Here is a 22,164-nt window from a genome sequence, read left to right on the forward strand (position 1 = left end):
AAGCATATTCCAATTGTCCCACTTATGAGGCTCTCACATTCCTCCTGGACAAGGCATTGCACAACTAAAGACAGCCTAGGTTCAAGATCTGACTCTGAGATGAGAATTAAAGCATGAAACATGTACTAAGAAAGAAAGTTAAAAGAAGAGGATCAAGAGATGGATGGAGCAGGAAGAGAGGGAGAAGGAAAAAAGTATAACAAAGAATTGGGATGTGTTACATACTTATACCAACTCCCCACAAGAAATGTGAACATCCTGCACTACAAACATGCACTAATAAAAAAAGGTATGAATTTATCAGTCCCTTGGAAGTCTCTGCCCTCCTCACCAGGCCTGCTAAACACCAGCTGCCTTCCTTCCACAGCTACAGCGGGCTGCTCCCCTACCCCTTGTATGTGGTGGCCTTCTCTTGTTTGGACTACAAGAAAACAAGCATTCTGCCTTTCATATGTCCCAGGATCAGTGTGTTAAACATGGCCTTCAAAAGAACTTTTCAGTTTTATAAAGCATAGACTTGCTTATTTGTGACTATACTTCTCTACCTCCAGACACAGATCTGTCCTGCTTTCTCTTTGTGTGCCATCCTCCTGCCTGTCTTCATTCTCAATTGTGAATAATTTATCCATTCAGAGACAGACCTGAAGTTCTTTACCTCCAGGGACCCTTTTCATTGTCAGGGTTCCTCATCTGACTTTCTTCCACTCCTTGGGCCATGGTCAGAGTCTGTACCCTCTCTTTATATGACAGTGCTTTGGCAACAGACCTGTTTTCTCACAAAGGGCAGATCAGTTCACTAGCTATTTGAAAACATGAATTCCTCACATTCTTCGGTGTGAAGTTTGTTACAAAATAGTCACTCTGCAAATATTTATTGACTCCAATTCACCAGAGCAATGCTATACAATAGTCAACCCTGTCCAAAATACACAAGGGACATTTCTACCTTGTAGGATGCTCCTTTCCTCTGATTGCCTATGCAGAGTAAAAGACTAAAGAGTAGATGAACAGGACCAAGGTGAAGCAAACTCTGAGAGCAAACTCTCTACTGCCCAGGAAAATGAGTGAACAGGAGCAAGCATCCAGAACACCAAATCTTCAAGAAGCCAGTCCAGCCCCTTTATGGGACTCTCTTGCTGGCCACCACAGGGACTCTCCCATGGGTGACCAGCATGGGCAGGAAGAAGCAGCCAGTCCAGCCTTTGCATACACCCTAGGCACTATCAGGACTCTCCCATTATTAGCCAGAGTGGGCTGAGAGAACCAGTCAACCACATCTTAACAAAGTTGTGAGTGTCTAGAGAAGCCTGCCCAGCACCCCACTGCCTCCCAGGGAAGAGAAGCTCAGGTGCTCCACACTGTGGATGAGTAGCCAGTGTGGAAAGTGCTTAGGGCCCCATGCTCACCCAGAAGAACGTCAAAATGAAGGAGCACAAGGTAATATCTGGCCTCCAGCCAAAACAGAGCAAGTCCGGGATATGCGCAGATAAAAGAAGAAACGAAAAACATAATAAAAGAATTGCTGCCTCCCCGTTCCTGGCTATGCTTGGAGGACTGTGGAGTTCTAAGCAAGCAGGCAAGCGCCACCAGTTCCAAAAGCCCGGCGGCCTAGGGTAAGTACACCCGTGCACTTCCACCGAGTCCAGCTTGTTCGGGATCCTCATGGCTTCTGGGTGCATTGGGACAGCTTGACAGGTCTGGGGTGCCTGCATTTGCCTCCTCGTTCCCAGCGGTGCTTGGAGAACTATGGCGCTATAAGCAAGCAGGTGAGCACCACAGATTCCAGGGGCCAAGCAGCCTGGAATAAGTGCCCTGCACACTTTCCCCTGAGCCCAGCTAGTTTGGGGCCCTCTCTCAGCCCCAGCCAGGGAACCTCATGGCTTCTGTGTGCACTGGAGCAGCTCAGCAGGTCCCGGGAGCAGGCATCAGCCTCCCCTCTCCCAGCTGTGTTTGGTGGACTGTGGAGAGCTAAGCAAGCAGGCAGGCACCATCGGTTCCAGGGGCTGGGCTTGTGCCCCTGTGCCCCTTGTGCTCCACCCCCAGTGACCCTCCATCAATCCAGGAAACTGGGTGCCAGAATCCCAGGAGCTGAGGGCATAGAAGAAGATTTCTAACAGACCCTGAGGAAGCCTTAGAATAACATTCAAAACACTTGAAACACAGAAATATAGGAAAATGACAACATGAAAGACCAACTTACAATCTGAAACCTCCAGCCCACACAAAGACACCTTAGGAGTGATGTATAGAGAAGAAAATATAAGGCATACACTTCAAACATCGGACATAATAGCAACTGAAATAAATAAGCAACTCCAGGAAGCTTTAAAGGAATTCAAACTAGAAATAATCTCCCAGGTAAAAGAAGAAATGATAAAAGAAATGAAAGAGATGCTGAATATATCTAAAGAAAACACAGTTAAAAAGTTGGAGGAACTAAACAAAAATATAGAATCCCTGGATGAGCAATATAAGAAACAAACAGAATACATAAAGCACATGCACAGAGATATACAGGAAATCAAAAATTCCACTGAAAGCTGTAAAAACTGCCCCAATGAAAGTGAAGATAGAATTTCAGACCTTGAAGAAAAGACTGCAGCTAGTGAACAGGAAAGGAAAGATCTTTTAAAAATAACAAAGAATCAGGAAATAACAATTCAACAACTGCAAGATGATGCAAAAAAAATAAGATTTAAAGGGATTAATGAAAAAGAAGGGGATGACATAAAGGATGCCAAGAGGATATTTAGAGAACTGATAGATGAAAATTTCCCAAAATGAGATTGGAAACTGACATCAGGAACAATGAAGCATAATGAACTCCAAATAGTCATAACCAAAATAAAATTACACCCAAACATATAATAGTCACCATCCCAGAAATCCAACATGAGAATAGAATATTAAAAGCTGTCAGAGAGAAAAGACAGATCACGTATAAAGGAAAGCCTATCAGAATAGCAGCAGACTTCTCAGCACAAAAAATAAAGTCAAGAAGAGCACGGAATGAAGTATTCCAGATCCTAAAGGAAAATGATTTCCAACCTAGACTGATGTACCCTGAAAAAATGTCCTTCAAAATCGATAGTGAAATAAGATACTTTCATGACAAAGAACAGCTGAAGAACTTCATGATCAACAAGCCAACCCTGCAATAAATATTGAAAGATAGTTTAGATACACTTAGGAAAAAACCACTAAATAAAGCAGATAACTAAACCGAACAGAAAGATAAATGTGCAACAGCAGAGAGATAATATGTCAGCAATTAACCAACACATAACACTTATAACCATTAATGTAAATGGACTCAATGCACCAATTAAAAGAAACAGACTGGCAGAATGGATCAAGAAACAAAATCCAACCATATGCTGTCTACAAGAAACCCATCTAGGGGCTAGGGATTTAGCTCAGCAGCATAAACGCCTGCCTTGCAAGCAGGCAGTTGTGAGTTTGATCCCTGGTACTGATAAAAATGAAAAAGACCAAAAAAAAGAAACCCATCTAATCCAAAAGGACACTCACAGACTGAAAGTCAAAGGATGGAAAACAATACTTCACACAACAGGAACCCCAAAAAAAAGCAGGAGTAGCCATTCTGTTTTCAGACAATGTGAACTTTAAACCAATGATGATCAGAAGAGACAAAGAAAGTCACTACATACTTGCCAGGGGAAAACTTCAAAAGAAAGAGATAACTATCTGCAATATATATGCAGCAAATTCCAGAGCACTCAGTTATATGAACAAGTATTAACAGAAATGAAAAATCAAATTAGCAGTAAAACAATTATAACAGGAGACCTTAATGCATCATTGACACCAAGGGACAGATCAACCAGACAGAAAATCAGCAAAGAAATAACAGAACTGAATCACACCTGTGAACCAATGGACTTGATAGACATATACAGAGTGTTCCATCCAACAACATCAGAATACACATTCTTCTCAGCAGTACATGGGTCATTCTCTAAAATAGACCATATATTAGCTCACAGAACATATTTAAGTAAATGCAAAAGAGTTGAAATTATCCCTTGCATGCTATCGGATCATAGCACTTGGAAATTAGAAATTAATGATAAAAGATACTTCAAAAACCCCACAAACACATGGAAACTGAATAACACACTCTTGAGTAATCAGTGGGTCACAGGGAAAATTAAAGAAGAAATTAAAGAATACCTACAAGCAAATGAAAATACAAATAAAACTTACCAGAATCTGTGGGATGCAATGAAAGCCGTCCTCAGAGGTAAATTTATTGCAATGAGTTTCCACATCTCGAAAATAGAATGAATACAAATACATAACCTGATGCTACACCTCAAACATCTAGAAAAAGAAGGGAAAATCAAGCCCAAAGCCAAAAGAAGAGAGGAATGTATAAAAATCAGAGCAGAAATCAATGCAATACAGACTAAGAAAACAATCCAAAGAATCAATGAATAAAAGAGTTGGTTCTTTGGAAGAACAAATAAAATTGACAAGCCCTTAGCCAACATTATTTTAAAAAGGAAGAAAAAGCTCAAATTCATGCAATAAGGAATGAAAAGGCTGAAATCACTACAGACTCTATAGAAATACAGAAGATCATCAACACCTATTTTGAAAACCTCTACTCTCAAAGGTTTGATAACAAAGAAGAAATAAACCGATTCCTAGAGCCATACAAAGTACCAAAGCTAGGTCAAGAGCATGTAAAACTGCTGAATAACCAATTTCTACTAATGAAATTGAAAATGTAATTAAGTCCTTACCTACAAAAAAGAGCCCAGGCCCAGACGGATTCACTGCAGAATTCTACAAGAAATACAAAGAAGACAATGCCAACACTCCTCAAACTCTTCAATGAAATGGAAAGGGAAGCAATCCTTCCTAAGTCATTCCTCAAAGCAAATATTACTCCAGTACCAAAACCTGAGAAATACTCAACTAAAAAAGAGAACTATAGACCAATCTCCCTAATGAACACAGATGCAAAAATCCTCAATAAAATATTGGCAAATAGGATGCAGCAAATCATCAAGAAGATTATACACCACGACCAAGTGGGTTTCATCCCAGGCATGCGCGGATGGTTCAACATACATAAATCAATAAATATAATCCACCATATCAATAAAGCCAAAAGTAAGAACCACATGATCATTTCTATAGATGCAGAAAAAGCTTTTGATAAGGTCCAACATTCATGCATAAGAACCTTACAGGAGATTGGAATAGATGGTCTTTACCTCAATATAATAAAGGCCATCTATGACAAACCAACAGCCATTATCATACTTAACGTCCAAAAATTGAAGACCTTTACCTTAAAATCAAGCACAACACAAGGATGTTCTTATCACCACTTCTATTTAATATAGCACTGGAAATACTAGCCAGAGCAATTAAACAAGAGAGAGAAATAAAAGGGTTAAAGATACAAAAAGAAGAAGTTAAATTATCATTGTTTGCAGATGACATGATACTCTACATAAAAGACCCCCTAAACCCCATTGAAAGACTCTTAGATATAATAAATAAATTCAGCAATGTAGCTGGATACAAAATCAACACTCAAAAATCAATAGCATTCCTATACACTAACAACAAAATCACACAGAGAGAAATAAAAGCCACACCCTTCATACTAGCAACCAAAAAAAATGAAATATTTAGAAATTATTATTACAAAAGAAGTGAAAGACTTATACAATTATAATACACTAAAAAAAGAAATTGAAGATGATCTCAGAAAATGGAAAGACATCCCTTGCTCATGGATAGGAAGAATAAATATTGTAAAAATGGCCATTCTCCCAAAACTCTTATACATATTCAATGCAATCCCAATGAAAATACCATCAACATACCTGATAGATCTTGAGAAATCACTCCTATAATTCATCTGGAGCGAGAAGAGACCTAGATTAGCAAAGACATTTCTAATCAGCAAAGGCAAGGCAGGAGGCATCACAATCCCTGACTTGAAGTTATACTACAAAGCAACTGTAGTAAAATCAACATGGTACTGGAATCAAAACAAAGCCAAAGATCAATGGAATAGACTAGAAGATACAACCACAACTACAAACACACTCAACCACCTTATCTTTGATAAAGGAGCCAAACAGGTTCAATAGAAGAACAACAGTCTCTTTAATAAATGGTGTTGGAAAAACTGGACCTCTATATGCTAAAAACTAAAACTTGACCCATACTTATCACCATGTACTAAAATAAACTCTAAATAGATCAAAGATCTGAATACTAAAACAGAAACACTAAATCTGTTGGAAAACAAATTGGTTAAGAACCTTGAAGACATAGGAGTAGGTAGAGAATTCCTGAACAGGAATCAAACCACATGGGAAATACTTTCCAGAATCAATAACTGGGATCCCATCTTATTAAAAAGTTTCTGCATGTCAAAAGAAATCTCCAGCATAGTGAAAACAAAACCCACAAACTGAGAAAAAATCTTAGTGAACTGTCCCTCAGACAAAGGACTTCTGTCTAAAATATATAAAGAATTTTTTAAAAATCAGATCCCCAAAATTCAAAAATCCAATCCAAAAATGGCCATCTGAGATGAATACACAATTCTTGGATGAATACAAGTGGCGAATAAATACATGAAAAAATGTTCATCATGATTAGTCATTGAGAAATGCAAATTAAAACCACACTGAGATTTCTTCTCACTTCTAAAAGAATGGCCAGGAACAAGAAAACCATCAACAACAAATGCTGGAGAGGCTGTGGGGGAAAAGGAACTCTCTGCACTGTTGGTGGGAGTGTAGACTGGTGCAACTATTGTGGAGGTCTGGATATTTCTCAAAAAGCTGGGATTGGAAGTCCCATTTGTTCCAGCTATTCCACTTCTAGGCATATTCCCAGAAGAACTGAAAGCATCATACCATAGTGATACATGTGCACCCATGTTTATAGCAGCACAGTTTGTAATCACCAGATCTTGGAAACAATCCAAGTGTCCATCAACTGAGGAATGGATAAAAAACTTGTGGTTTTTTTTTATACAATGGAGTACTACTCAGCTATAAACAAGGATCACATTGAGACATTTATAAATAAATGGAGGCACCTTGAGACCATACTCATAAGTGAAATAAATCAAATTCACATGTATAAATACCGAATTGTTTCCCTAGTGTAAGTAATGATAAGAATACATAAAAAGTATGTGATAATCAGCGTCCCCAGTCACACTGGTTTGAAGCCATACATTTTCACTCATTAATTGGAATGGTTTTAATCTGGGTTCCTTTATATTATTGTCTGCGATACTACAAATAGCTATTTTGAAGCAAATAAGACAGCATAATAGCTAGTGCTGATTTAATATCATCCTGTTTTGAATCCCCATCAAGTTGTTGTTTGTCTGTTTCCATTAGTTGTAACATGCTGTATCTTATTATATTTTAATGTATGCAATAGTATAAGCAAAAATTTTTATAGGCAAAGAAATCACATAGAAACCGAAGTTCGATTTCTGTTAGCTGGCTCTAAGTACCCTGCAATACTTTCATTCTCTTGAATGGTTTCACACTGTCTTGCCAAGTTTGATGCTATAGTATATGAAGTTAGACTCAAATATTTCAAGGAAAGAGACACTATGGTAACTACTATTAATGTCAGGCTATCTGGTGGTGAAACACAATGATACTTAAATTGTTTGGTTCTGACCTGTGTTGTACTATTGATATGCTCTTTTTTTTTATCTGAATCTCACCCCCCTTTTTTTCCTTTTTTTAAAAATTAATTTATTTCTTAATATCTTTTAATTAAGGGAAAACCAAATTAAAAATAGCAGGATATATTACAGTAACTTTTTTGTTTTCCTAGTAACCTGATTTGAACCCTTGTATGGTTCTCCACATCTTGTTCTGACTGATTTTATTATATTCCGTTTTGCTTAATAGTATCAAATTTGAGGGTATAGGCAACCACTTTGAAGGCAACCAGATACTCTATGATGCCCATTATGGTTTGACTATTATCTTCTTTGGAAGTCCTGCAAGGTCTCCAATGTGGGTTTTACTGGCCTTTTTAAAAAAATTTTATTTAAGGAGAAAAAAGAAAAAAAAATAGAAAAAGGGTACAAGTTATACAGAATTTCAGAAAAAATAAACAGTAGGAAATCACTAGTTAATTACATATTGTCATCTTAGAAATAGTTGTTGAAGTTACAAAATTAAAGCATATAGAGGGGACTTTCAAACAGTGAGACTGGAAACAGTTTTGTTCAATGATCCAACAAAACTCAGTAATATGGTTATCTATCTTATACACTTAAATATATATGCAGTTATATCTTTTAGAGAACTTTCTTTTCTTTTCCTTTGTACAATGACAATTACACATTTTGGGTATTATTACTCCCACAGTTCTTATTACTTTTTTTTTTTGAAGAGAGTAAAACCAAATGTGACAGAACAGAACAGAGTCAGTCAAATCAAAAGGATGGACATAATACCTAATATAAAAACAAAACACAAGGTGATCAACAATGGTTACCATAATGCCTCTTGTTATCTTAAAAAGAATTGCCTATATCATCAGTTATAATAAAATTGGACAAAACAGTAAAGAATAAGACCAATAAAACCAAAACATTGGAGACATTAGAGGGCTTCAAAAGAAGATAATAGTCAACCAGAATGGGTGGCACAATGCATCTTATTGTCTTCATAGTTGTTGCTTATACTTTCAAACTTGGTACTCTCAAGCATAACAGAATAGAGGAAAATCAGTCAAAACAAGATGGTGAGAGCAATAGAGGGTTTCAAATCAAGTTAATAGGAAATCAAAGTGGGTTACTATAATATATCCTGCTATTTTTTATTTATTTTTCCCTTAATTAAAAGGATAAAAATGAAAGAGTAGATAATAAAAGGAGATTGAGATAAAAAATGGGGGGGGGACATAACAACAAAACAGCGCAGGTCAAAACATACCATTTAAGCAAAATAGTGTTTCACCACAAGATAATCTCGGCATAATAGTAATTATAATAGTGTCTTTTCCCTTAAAATCTTTGGGTATAACTTCGCATACTGTAGCACCAAACATATCAAGACAATGCAAAACTGTTCAAGAGAATGACAGGATTACAGGGTATTTAGAATCAACTAACAGAAAATGAACAATGGTTTCTGTATAATCTCCTTGTCTATAAAAGTTTTTATTTATATTATCACATATAATAAAATCCAATAAGATACAACACATTAAAACCGATGGAGACAGAAGAACAAAAGCTTGATGGGACTTCAAAACAAGAGGATATTAAATCAGCACTACCTACTATGATGTCTTGTTTTCTCCAAAATGGCTGTTCCTACCATCCAACCTTCTCTGCCTCATTTCTGTTGAGCTCTTTTTCTGTCATTAGTTGTCAGTTTGTCTTCTTCATTTCTCTTTCTGCTCCATTCATTGTGGCCTCTCTGCCACTGTTTCTGGAATCTTGGTATTTTTCATTTTTAGAATATCCTGCAGTTAAAAGAAAAGAATGGGAGATCATTGTGGTTGGACCTGACCTTGCTATGGCAAGCAGAAATACCAAAATGACACCCAGGATTTGGAGGACATTTATTTAATGTCAGACAAGCACTGACTGAGATCATTCCCAAATTATCTCAACTGCCGATCTCTGGTAGTTGAGGGCTTATTTGGGATAAGCAAACAGGAAGTACAAAGGCAGAATAGCTTGTCAAGTAGGGAACTGTTTCTTACAATATGCAGCATAATGACCAGCCGTTTCTAAGACACAGAAGTAACAGGAACTGTAATCAGCACTACTACCTACCTGGGTATACTGGCTGGGAGACATTTTCTGTTATAACCTAACTAGCCTAACTAGGAGTCCCATTGGAAGGCACCACCCTCCTTCAGGAAGACAGAAGGATGCAGCACAGGAAGATTCCTGATGCCGGCTCTGAAGATGGAGGTGGCCCCACGGTATGGCTTGCCGGCAACTTTCAGGAACCGTGATTGCTTTGGTCTGTCACAAGGAAATGGGGCCTCAGTCCTAAGACCACAAGGAATTCGGTCAACAACCAAATGAATTTGCGAGTGGTTCTTCCTCAGTGGAAGGAATTCAGCCTGATTCAGCTGTGCTGAGGTGGAACTCTGGACTTACAGACCTGTGAGATGATAAACAGTGTTGTTTTAAGCCACTTTGTTACAACATCATGCATATTGTTTTAATTTTATACTTTGATTTTACAAATAATTATACATAACCATGCCTGTGGGGAAAAAAAAAGAATATCCTGCAGTAATCTCTGTAGAGTTGAATTGGCGGTTGCATATTCCCCTAGTTCCTCTTTATCCTGGAAGCACCTTGGTTTTCCATCAATTTCTAGGGACAGTTGTGCAGGATATATCAATCTTGGCTGGAGGTTATTATCTTTCAAAGCTTGAATTATTTCCCCCCACGCTCTTCGTGATTTGATGGTTTGTGCCGAGAAGTCTGCTGTAATTCTGATGGGTGTTCCCTTGTAAGGGATCTGTTTCTTGTCTTTGATGACTTTTAATATTCTGTTCTTATATTGGATTTCTGGAATTTTGATTATTATATAACTGAGTGTAGCTCTGTTTGAGTTGTAGGTGGCTGGGTTCCTGTATGCCTCATACATCTGAGTATCTACCTTTTGCTAAATTAGGGAAATCCTCCTGGATTATTTCTGTGAATAGCTTTTGTAGTTCATTTGAGTCCCTATTTCTTCTTTTATGTTCTTAATTCTTAAATTATAGATCCTCTTATCATCTTCTAGTCTTTGTATTATTGCTATTTGTTTTCTTGTTATTTTTAAGAAGTTTTTCATTTCATGCTCCCATCTTACAAATCTGTCCTCTGGTTCTGATAATCTATCCTTAGTTTCTTTCAAACTGTTATGCCAGCTTTCAATAGAGTTTTTAGTTTCCCGGTAATCTCTTTGAACCTGCTTCACATATTCTATGTTTTCTCTGTTTTCTCCATCAAACAATTCTCCCCTTTTTTTCTGTTCTTCCATTCCACCATCTGTTTTTTCTTGGGCGGAGCTTAGCATTTCTCTATTTATTGTTATTTCTTGCTTCATTTCATTAAATACTTCATTTTTGAACTTGTCTATGAGGCTCCGGAGGTACCCCTTTATGTCTATAGGTGCCGTGTCTGATATTGCATGTTTTCTGTCTTCATTCTCTTTTGCATTTACCTTTCCTGGATCAGTGTTCTCAGGATTGGGGACTGAGGACCCTTTCTTGTTGCTCCCTTTTCCCATACTTTTTGTTCCTTCCATACAAGCGTATGTAGGAGGCCCAGTTTTTTTTTTTTCTCTCTCTCTCTTTGTCTGCTACAGTTTGTTTGGATCTGCCGGCTAGGTGTTCCCACCCACTGCAGTGTACTAGGGAGACACAGACCTGGGCAGCCTCTGCTGGGCCCACCCCTCCAGGTCAACCTACTGAATGCTTCACTGCTAGGGTGCACCGCCAGGCGCAGGGACCTGATTTGGGCTAGCCTACTGGATCTTAGTCCGTGGTGTCACCAGGCCACGTGCTCCCCACCACTCCCACTTGAGAGGGGAATATGCAACTAAAGTCACTGCAGGGCCCTGTTCTGGCTAGTCTGCTTGTTCCCAGAATGTCCTCTGTTTGAGCCTCCTACTCTATGAAAGGGTCCCCATTTCTCTCACTCACCGCAGGTCAGTGCAGGGCTCCCTGCCAGTCCCGCTCTCAATGTCGTTTGGTTCGCCGATTCCAGCTCTCAGAGCTTTCGCACGTCTCTCTCCCTGCCATGTGGATTGGGACGCTGTATCAGCAGCAGGAAATTCAAATCACAGCTTCCAATGGCGCGGGATCCAGCTTCTGTGCTGAGATTTTATCTGTTCCTGTTATAGCATCAGGATTGCATTTCCAGTTGGTTTCTCTCAGCTTAGTTCGTTCCTGGGTCAGCAGGGTACATCTCTCCTCGCATAGGACTCCTCACATGGCACCGCTCCTGGATTCTAAACTGGTAATCTCAGAGAGCCTCTGTGGCTGCTGTTATTTGTCCGTCATGTTCTCCCGGAAGGGTTTTACTGGTCTTATTCTGTACTGTTTTGTTCAATTCTTTTATACCAGCTGATATAGGCACCTCTTTGTAGGATAACAAGAGGCATAATGGTAACCATTGTTGATCACCTAGTAATCTCTTTTAGCATTATATACTATGTCCATCCTCCTCTTCTAACTGACTCTGTTTTGCTTTGTCACATGGGGGTTTTTTTTGTTCTGTTTTTTTTTTGTCTTTTTTCTTGTATTATATATATATATATATATATATATATAATTTCTTTTCCTCTTTAAAGAAAAAGTTATAAGAACTGTGGGAGTAATGGAACCCAAAATGTGTGATTGTTAGCATAAAGTAGGGAGGAAAGTAAGTCATCTAAAGGATACAACTGCAAGAGTATTTAAAAGTGTAGGATAGAAAACCATATTACTGAGTTTTTGTTGGATCATTGAACAGAACTATCTGTAATCTCACTTTATTAATGTCCACTTTGTATGCTTTAATTTTGTAACCTGGACAGCTGTTTCTGAGATGACAATATGTAATCTATTTACTAGTGAATTCTTACTGTATATTTTTTCTCATGAAATTCTGTATTACTTGTAGCCTTTTACTTCTTGCTTTGTCTTGTTTTGTTTTTCTCTTTAAATAAAAAAAAAAAACACTGAGATTTCATCTCACTCCTGCAAGAATGGCCAGGAACAAGAAAACCATCAACAACAAATGCTGGGGGCTAGGGATTTAGCTCAGCGGCGTAAGTGCCTGCCTTGCAAGCAGGCAGTCGTGAGTTCGATCCTCGGTACCGATAAAAAGGAAAAAGACAAAAAAAAATTGCTGGAGAGGCTGTGGGGAAAAAGGAACTCTCTGCACTGTTGGTGGGAGTGTAGACTGATGCAACCATTGTGGAGGCCAGTCTGGAGATTTCTCAAAAAGCTGGGATTGGAAGTCCCATTTGTTCTAGCTATTCCACTTCTAGGCATATTCCCAGAAGAACTGAAAGCATCATACCACAGTGATGTATGTGCACCCATGTTTATAGCAGCACAATTTGTAATAGCCAGATCTTGGAAATGACCCAAGTGTCTATCAACTGAGGAATGGAAAAAAAAGTTGTGGGGTTTTTTTTTTTGTCTTTTTCCTTTTTATTGGTACCAGGAATCAAACTCACGACTGCCTGCTTGCAAGTCAGGTGCTTATGCCACTGAGCTAAATCTCCAGCCCCAAAAGTTGTGGTATTTTTATACAATGGGGTACTCCTCAGCTATAAAGAAGGATCACATTGAGATATTTATAAATAAATGGACACAGCTTGAGACCATACTCATAAGTGAAATAAACCAAACTCACATGTATGAATATCAAATAGTTTCCCTATTATAAGAAATGATTCAAATATATAAAAGTATGTGGTAATCATGATTTCCTATTATGTGGCTTTGAAGCCTTATAAAGTTTTCACTCATTAATTGGAATGGCTTTATTCTGGGCTGTTTGATATTATTGCCTGTGATGCTATGAACAGCTATTTTGAAGAAAACAAGACATCATAATAGCTAGTGCTGATTTATTATCATCTTGTTTTGAAGTCCCACCAGACTGTTGTTTTTCAGTCTCCATTGGTTTTATCATGTTGTATCTTACTGCATTTTATTATATGTGATAGTATAAACAAAAAATTTTATAGGCAAAGAGATAATATAGACACCATTGTTCATTTTCTCTTAACTGGTTCTAAATATCCTGTAATACTTTCATCCTCTTGAATGGTTTCATACTGCCTTGATATGTTTGAAGCCATAGTATACAAAGTTATACTCAAATATTTCAAGGAGAGAGACACTATGGTAACTACTGTTAAGTTGGGTTATCTTGTGGTGAAGCACTAGGTTGCTGAAATTGTTATGCTTTGACCTATATTGTTATGTCCTCTTTATCTCAATCTCCCCCTTTTTAAAAAAATTTTTTTATTTTTTCATTATTTTTTTAGTTAAGGGAAAAAATTTTTAAAAATTAGCAAGATATATTATAGTAACTTTTTTGAATTCCCATTAACTTGATTTGAAGCCTGTATTGCTCCCACCATCTTGTTTTGACTGATTTTGCTCTGTTCATTCTGTTTGATAGTTTCAAGTTTGAGGGTATAGGCAACTACTTTGAAGGCATTCTGGTTCCCATTTTGGTTTGACTATTATCATCTTTTGAAGTCCTGTAATGTCTGCAATGTTTAGGTTTTATTGGTCTTGTTCTGCACTGTTTTGTTCAATTTTATTATACCTAATGATATAGGCAATTCTTTTTAAGGTAGCAAAGAGGCATTATGGTAACCACTGTTGATTACCTTGTATTCTGTTTTTAATATCATGTGCTATGTCCATCCTTTGTTTTGACTGACTGCTTTGTTTTTTCATGTTTGGTTTTATTCTCTTCCAAAAAAAATAATAATAACTATGGGAGTAATAAAACCCAAAATGTGTAAATGTTGTTGTAAAAAAGAGGAAAAAAGGAGATGCTCTGAAGGATACAACTGCAAGTGTGTTTAGGTGTGTTAGGATAGATGACCATATTACTGAGTTTTTGTTGGTTCATTGAACACAACTGTTTGCAGTCTCACTGTTTGAATGTCCATTTTGTATGCTTTAATCTTGTACCTTGTACAACTATTTCTAAGATGACAATATGTGATCTGTTAACTGGTGATTCCTCCCTGTTTTTTTTTTTAATTCCATATTACTTATACTGTTTTGTTTTTTTTCCTTTAAATAAAAAAATTTTAAAAATTGCTGAACATCTCTGAAGACATAGATTTAAAAAAAACAGAGGAGTATAGAGAAATGAGGATAACCTTGAATGAACAGTACAAGCAAGATTTAGAATGCATGAAATAGATTCAAAGAGATAGCCAGGAAGTTAAAAACTCCATTGAAAGCTGGCAAAACCACTTGAAAGAAACTGAAGACAGTCTTCCAGACCTTGAAGATAGATTTGCAGCCACCAGTCATGAAAGGAAACATCTCTTAAAAAGAACAAGGAACCAGGAAGTAACAATTTAATAGCCACAAGATGATGCAAAGAAAAATAATTTAAGGATAACAGGTGTTGGTGAAAAAGCAAGGGTCAACACAAATGCTATAAAAAGACTTTACAGAAATAATAGCAGAAAGCTTGCCAAGCATGGGAAAGGGATCTGACATCAGATAAGTGAGGCATATAGAACTCCATTTAGCCATAACCAAAGTAAATCTACTCCCAGGCATATCATAATCAAGATCCCAAAAATTCAACACAAGGACAAAATATTAAAGGCTGTTAGAGAAAAGAAATGAATCACCAAAAAGGAAAATCCATCAGAATCATGACAGACTTCTCAACAGAAATCATCAAGTCAAGAAAAACTTGGAGTAAAGTGTTTCAAGTCCTGAAAGAAAACAACTTCCACCCAGGTTGATGTACCCTGCAAAACTATCTTCCAAAATTAAGGGAGAAATAAGATACTTCCATGACAGAGAACAACTGAAAGAATTCATGACCACCAAACCAATTCTACAGAGAGTACTGAAGGACATTCTAGAGAGAGATAAAGATGACCACAGTCCCAGAAACAGCAGCAAAAATGAATCACCAAGTGGAGCAGACATCTGAATGGAGGAGAAAGGTAGGAAACAATGGCAGGAAAAAAGGATGGCAGAGACAAACCAGTGCATGTTGGCTATAACCATTAATGTGGATGGCCTCAATTCACCAATAAAAAGAAATACAGGTGAAGTGAATCAAGAAACAAGATCCATCAATATGTGGTATATAAGAAACACATTAACTAAAAAGGGAATTCATAGACTGAACATCAAAGAAGAGAAAACAATGTTCCATGTGACAGGGAGCCAGAAAAAAGCAGGAGTAGCTTGCCCATCAACCATAGGACAGATAAGAAATGGCATTTTTACACAATGGAAAGCTACTCGGCTATAAAGAAGGATAATTTCAAGGCTCTGGTAGGCAAATGGATGCAGCTTGTGATCATGCTCTTGGGAGAAATGGTTTGGACCCACATAGGTGATCATCTTGTTGTCTCCCTAGTATAAAAAACTGAAGGAGTCAGTGGGATCCAAAGTATACAATAGAGATCAAGAAAGTGAAAGGGGAGGAAATGTCTAAAAAGGGAAGGTGGTAGCCATTGTTAATTCCCTATTATTTTGTTTTAAAGTCCTATATCATTCTATTGTTTTGTTTGATTTGGTTTTATGATATCTGATGGCATAGGCAGCTATTTTGAAGATAACAAGATAAATTACCGTAGCAATTGTTGATTACCTGTTATCTAGTTTTGAAGTCCTGTATCACTTTCACTGTTTTATTTTGATTGGTCTTATGCTGTTCTGTCTCACTATTTGAATGCCCACTCTATATGCTTTAATATTGTAACTTGAACAACTATTTGTTAGATGACAATATGTAATCTATTAACTAGTGATTTCCTACTGTTTATTTTTTCTGAAATTCTGTATAACTTGTACCCTTTTTCTGTTTTTTTTTCTTTTTTCTCCTTAAATAAAATTTAAAAAATAAAAAAAATTTTAAAATTTCAAAAATAATTTAAAAAGAGAATGCTAAGTTTCCAAAAATAATTGGTGGGAATTAAGGGTAGGGATACATAAAGAAAGTCAATAAAGTTTTGTTAGATGCAATGAGATTTCAGAACCTTGACCCATTCCAGGTTTTGGTCCCATTCAATTCATGCCACAAGGCTATAGAAGAACACACTGTACAAAATTTTTTTCTTTTTGCAGATAATTTGCCTTCCTGAATAATTCACATGGTAACTAAGTTCACTTGGCTATAATTGCATAAGATATTGCCTGACCCTTTTTTCAGTGTTGTAATATTTTCTCCCTATAAGATTCTCTGAAAACTTATCATAAAATAGCTTCTTGAGTTAAAAGAAAGAAAACATCAAATAAATTTTTTCTTTCTTGAATCACAATTAATTGAAGATACAGTATACTTAACATTAGTCTAAGACAATAAATATTTATTTTGTTTTTTAATGCAAAGTGCTGCTTACACTGGCAAACTTGTGTGACTTAACAATCATATGGCTACTGAGTGAATTTTAATAATTAAAAGTATGTGTATCCAAAAGAAATACATGAATCCACACTTCAATTTGGATCAAAATCTGCAAAAGAGTGTGAAGAGCTCTCTTGTGAAGAGCTCAGCTCTCTAATTTCAAACTATATCTTTCCTCTCTCTACCTCTTTATCTGTGACTCTACTTCTGCCTCTAGCTTGATCTGTAAATGGCATGTTAAAAGAGACACAAAACAAAAGAAAAACAAACAAAGCATCAAAACCCACCTTCACCTCATTTACTGTACAGAGGGAAATGTGAATTTAGTCTCTTCCATGAACCTCTCTGACGCTGTCTGGCCCACTGTTTGAGGTCTGGGAAAGTCTAACCCCTCATTCCACAAATAAATCAATGCTTGTACTCAAAGCCCATTTTGAAAGCATCAAGATCACACAGACAAACACATGCACACATACCACAGATAACATTAGGGCTGAAATACTGATTGCAAAGAGTTAAATTCAATGATTTCTGGGATAGATCAGAAGGCAGATGATGGTGACTGAATCTAGGATCACAAGGGTAGGAACCCCAGGGTGCGTAACCAACAAAGGGTGAACACTGTCTCCCATCCTTAGGGTAGTGTTGTTCCATTCTTTTCATTCTTCTCTGGTGCTTCCAACTACTTTAACACACACACACACACACACACACACACACACACACACACACACACTCCTAGATATGTGTTACTTCCCAGTCTACTTTGCTTGCTCCATGGGTTTAAGTTTTTATTAGTTCCCATCACACGTGGAGAAATCTGTTATTGATGCCAAAGTAGTCAATTACAATGCCACAACACGTAAGCACCATGATCCAGAAGAGAGACGAAAATCCCACCTCATAGCCTTTGTCCATGCTGAGACACATGAGCAAGATGGTACAAGGCTTCATCACCTCCATGCACAAAACCTGGGGCCAAAGCAACTGCCTCTCTCCTCCTCTCCACTTACCTTGATTCTCATTTGAAGTTCTCTTTTTAAAAATAAGAAAATAAAATAATAGAACGTACTGGATGGTGAGGCATAGCCCTGTCTCTGTGATGATCAAAGGTAGGCACAAAGACAGAACTTCCTGCAGCCCTCTTCCTTTAGCAAAGGCTAGTCCCACACAGTCTTCTCATTCTCTTCATATTTTTCTAGCCTCCACTTTCCCTATTTACTGAATGTATTTCTATGCATTTAAAAATAGATGTAGAAAGAAAGAAAAACAGCCTAGCCCTAACTTTACCTTTGAAACATGCATCCAAAGATGTTTACGATGTTTAAGTTAAGCCCTTTTTAAAGGCTCTGGGGACTTCCTGTCTTCATCACAAATTGGGAAGCAACTTATTACCCACTTGCTATGACTGAGAATCTGGTGTGGAGTTTAGTACAGTCAGTCACACATTACTCAACAACCAGGAAACACAGTGACCGATATGTTGGTCGGTAATTTCATCTTGCGTGAATACCATTGTATCTGCTTTCACAAGCTAAAACAGCCTAGGTGTGGCCTCCGCATAGAACCAGGACACATAACACAAGATGTGGAAGGCACCACATACTTTGTTACAATAAACTTCCTTTAGTAAGTGGGAATATGCTCTCAAATAATGGTAAAATGTATAATATGGAAGGCACATAGGCCAGTAATGTGATCATCTACCTCCGTTGTCAATTATTATATACATACATGATTGTAGTGCTATCCTTCCATACAGCTGGCAGGTAGTAGAATGGTTCACACTGTCATCACCACAAGTATGTGGGAATGTGTCGCACTACAGAGTTATAACTATAGTATCCTAGGTAATAGGAATTTTTTAGCCCCATTACCATCTAATTGGACCACTGTAGCATATAGCATAGGGCAATGTCACATAACATATTATATGTGGTCTGTCACCAAGCACAACTCTGTTATGTTTGCATGTAATACTTGAATTATTTCACAACCATCCCTTGGATATTTATTCTTTGTGTTTTACAAATAAGGAATCTGGAGCTCATAGACCTTATGTATCTACCAACTAGTAGGTATAAGAAACCAGTTTTAAACTTGAGTCTTTCAACTCTCTCTTGCTGCTATATTGAACTTCTAACAGTTTTATCTCTTGTAGCTGGACGGAGTTGGATTCAATGCACAGCATTTTTTCTCCTATCCTAACATCATTCGAGACTCTTGTTTGTATAATTTTCTCCATGTGGATGTCATTATCAGCTGGTGTGATGACATTGGCTGGACATCGGCTGTCCCACCCATGGACTCGTATCTCCTTCATGATCCACTTATCTTCATTGGGATCACTGTTGGCATTCATTAAGAATGCTCTTGGCCACCAGTAACAGACAGAGGCTTCAACCATGAGAGCATCTGAATTAGATAAGATCCTCACTAGTATGGGCTCAAAGATGAATGAGAATAATTCAAAATGAGCTCAAATGTGACAGTTTAATTTTATTGCCCCATTTACTTATGACCAAATTGTAAAAATAAAAAGAAAGTACTGCAGCTCAGGGAAACAAACTAATGATCCTTAATGTCTTCTTTTCTTCCAAGAATGTGCCCAAATTTCACAGCAGGAGAGCTCAGAACTGCACACTAACTGCCCTTGATATAATTTATTTGAAAAAAGAGTCAAGTCAACATCAAATATCCCTCACTATGATCAAATAAAGAGATTCTCACTTCCCGAATTAGAACAGCTTATGTTCTGTTCCTCAAACATCATCAAATCCACAGCATCTTGTTTTCGATCCTTATGAATGATTTAGCAACTGAATAATATCTCCATTCATATATTTCTTTTTTGCAGCAATAAATGGTGATGGTGAAAATGTCAAAACAAACCTCTGGAGGGACGCCACGATTGGAAAGGGATTGTGACCGGTATGCACATTTCAGTGTACACTTCTGATGCACTGAAGCACACTCTGACTGTGAAGACTGGTTTACCCCACACTGCACAATTAGCTCAGGTCCAGGATGTGTTTCATAAATCTTTAGAATTCCTCCATTTCTAGGTGGGCTCAAAGCATCAGAGAATACTAGGTAAAAATGGCATCAACTCGCTGAGTGGGCTGCAGCCTCTCCATTTCAACTTCCTCTGTGATTTGCATGCAGATTTGGCCAGAGAGCCTTCTGTCATTTGAGGGACTCTCTCTACATGCCACTCCAAGGTCACAAATTAAACAATTGATGAAGATCCCCTTAGTACACCATTTCATCAGCATCCTGAATGGAACAAAATGACTGAGGGAAACACTAATTTTTCTCTTACAAATCTGCATTTTTATTAGAAGGGGAAAACGCATCCATGACTGATTTACAACAAACTGATTCAGTCCTTGGGGAGAGGCACTTTGCGTTTTGAACGAAATGTGGGTTTGGTTAAGAAGGATACAGAGAAGACTGGCTATTGGTTAGAGGCTGGCCATGTCTGCTATGCAAAACTCCATGCAGAATGTGGAACAACAATTTTTTTATATGACTCATGGTTTGGGAGGAGAACTGATGTGTTTATATAATCTTAAATGAAGCAAAACACTCAGTCATGTCAAACGATTTCTCTTGATCCAGCTTCACAGGGCAACCAAAGTCTGTCCTGGTTTTGTTATTTCTTTTCAAATCTCTAAGAGGTCTCCAATTTTATTGCTCAATTTCTTGCCTCACTGGGAGTCATTCTTCCAGTTACCATTATAAAAGACTCTGCAGTCAGATTCCCAGCACATGTACACAGAAATTTACAAAAGTTCAATTCCAGGCATCAGCTCTTACCCTTCATTTTTAAACTCACTGACGGGTGGCTCTTGTACCAAGCCTGCAAGCGACAAGTCTTCCTGGCTTCCCTGTGTCAGTGGGCAAATGCCTTTTGCAAAAGAGCATGGCTTCACTGTAACTGGATCCATCCTTCCCTCGGGGCTTAGTTTTTGAACTTTTCTTTTGACGGGTGCTTTGACCTTTAGACCTCTATATTTCCAGCTAATCAATGGCAACCCAAAGTGAATTCCCAAATACTTTCTTACTCCCTCTCTTCTTCTGTATTCACTAACAAATTGAAAGAACAAATGATTTCCATCACTTCTAATGTGGCCAAATCTTATTGTTCTCCAAATTTATCTTTCTTCCAATTATTTTTTATTATTCCAGCATCAAGAACTGTAATTCATTCAGAAGCCCCTTTATGCAGAATTCAAATGCACACAGATTGTAGATCACAAATTCAAAATTAGCAGTCTTTTGTTGCAATCATTGCGTTTTGTAGCAAATATTACACATACAAATTCTCATTAGGGCTTTTATCCTGCACTTCTATACACTCTTTTAGTGGCACTCATTATGATTACAGTAGTGCATGAAAAAGAAGGGCATAGGAAGAAATCCTAAAAAATTTATAGGGAATGTGGCCTAATTTGTAAATTAATTATACACACTAATGATTAATAATTTAGAATGTAATGAAAATGGGATTTGGGTCACTTATTTCTAGGTTCATCTGTGAGTAACAGAGACCATCAAACTACAGTAGCTTAATGTAGACATTTATTTCCCTTTCACTGCTTATACTTCATTGGGCAGGGGGCCAAGGGGAGATGACCAGGGAGGCCAAGATATGTGTTCAACCAGCTCGCAGTCACTGTTCTCAGCAAGCTATCAGGAAGGTGCTAGGGAGGCACGGAAATACAGCTCCTTGGTGTGACAGGGGTTGCTTAGCTAAATATCTGCAACCAGCAACTTTCAAGAAAGAAAGAATGGAAAAGGGGAGACAATTGTCACTGTCTATTATCTCACCGGTCTCTATTCAGTGGACACAGATTTCATTTTAATGTGTTCACTTTGGCTTGCACTGTGCCTCCTTCCGATCCAGCATCCTCAGCAGAGCGACACCACGCTCAAGGGGACACATTGGCCCTTGGAAAGAGGCACAGCAGGTCTCCCTTTCATTCTGTTTAAGATATGACACACATCCAGCACACAACAGATTTGCAGTGTAACTGTGGCATTAC

The 22,164-nt window shown here is 37.7% G+C and overlaps 1 long non-coding RNA gene across 1 annotated transcript in view; it reads right to left on the reverse strand.

Moving 5' to 3' along the window:
- Positions 1-9,241: 9,241 nt before the first annotated feature.
- The window catches only part of LOC134476224 (uncharacterized), an 80,968-nt gene continuing 68,045 nt past the window's right edge, over positions 9,242-22,164 (reverse strand). Inside the window, exon 4 of the long non-coding RNA XR_010047799.1 lies at positions 9,242-9,507. This is a non-coding gene — a long non-coding RNA (uncharacterized LOC134476224). The remainder of the gene's footprint in view (positions 9,508-22,164) is intronic.

The sequence above is a fragment of the Cavia porcellus genome, unplaced genomic scaffold (assembly GCF_034190915.1).
Source record: "Cavia porcellus strain 051 isolate PalLab524CR breed Dunkin Hartley unplaced genomic scaffold, mCavPor4.1 scaffold_1, whole genome shotgun sequence".
Classification (NCBI taxonomy): Eukaryota; Metazoa; Chordata; class Mammalia; order Rodentia; family Caviidae; genus Cavia; species Cavia porcellus.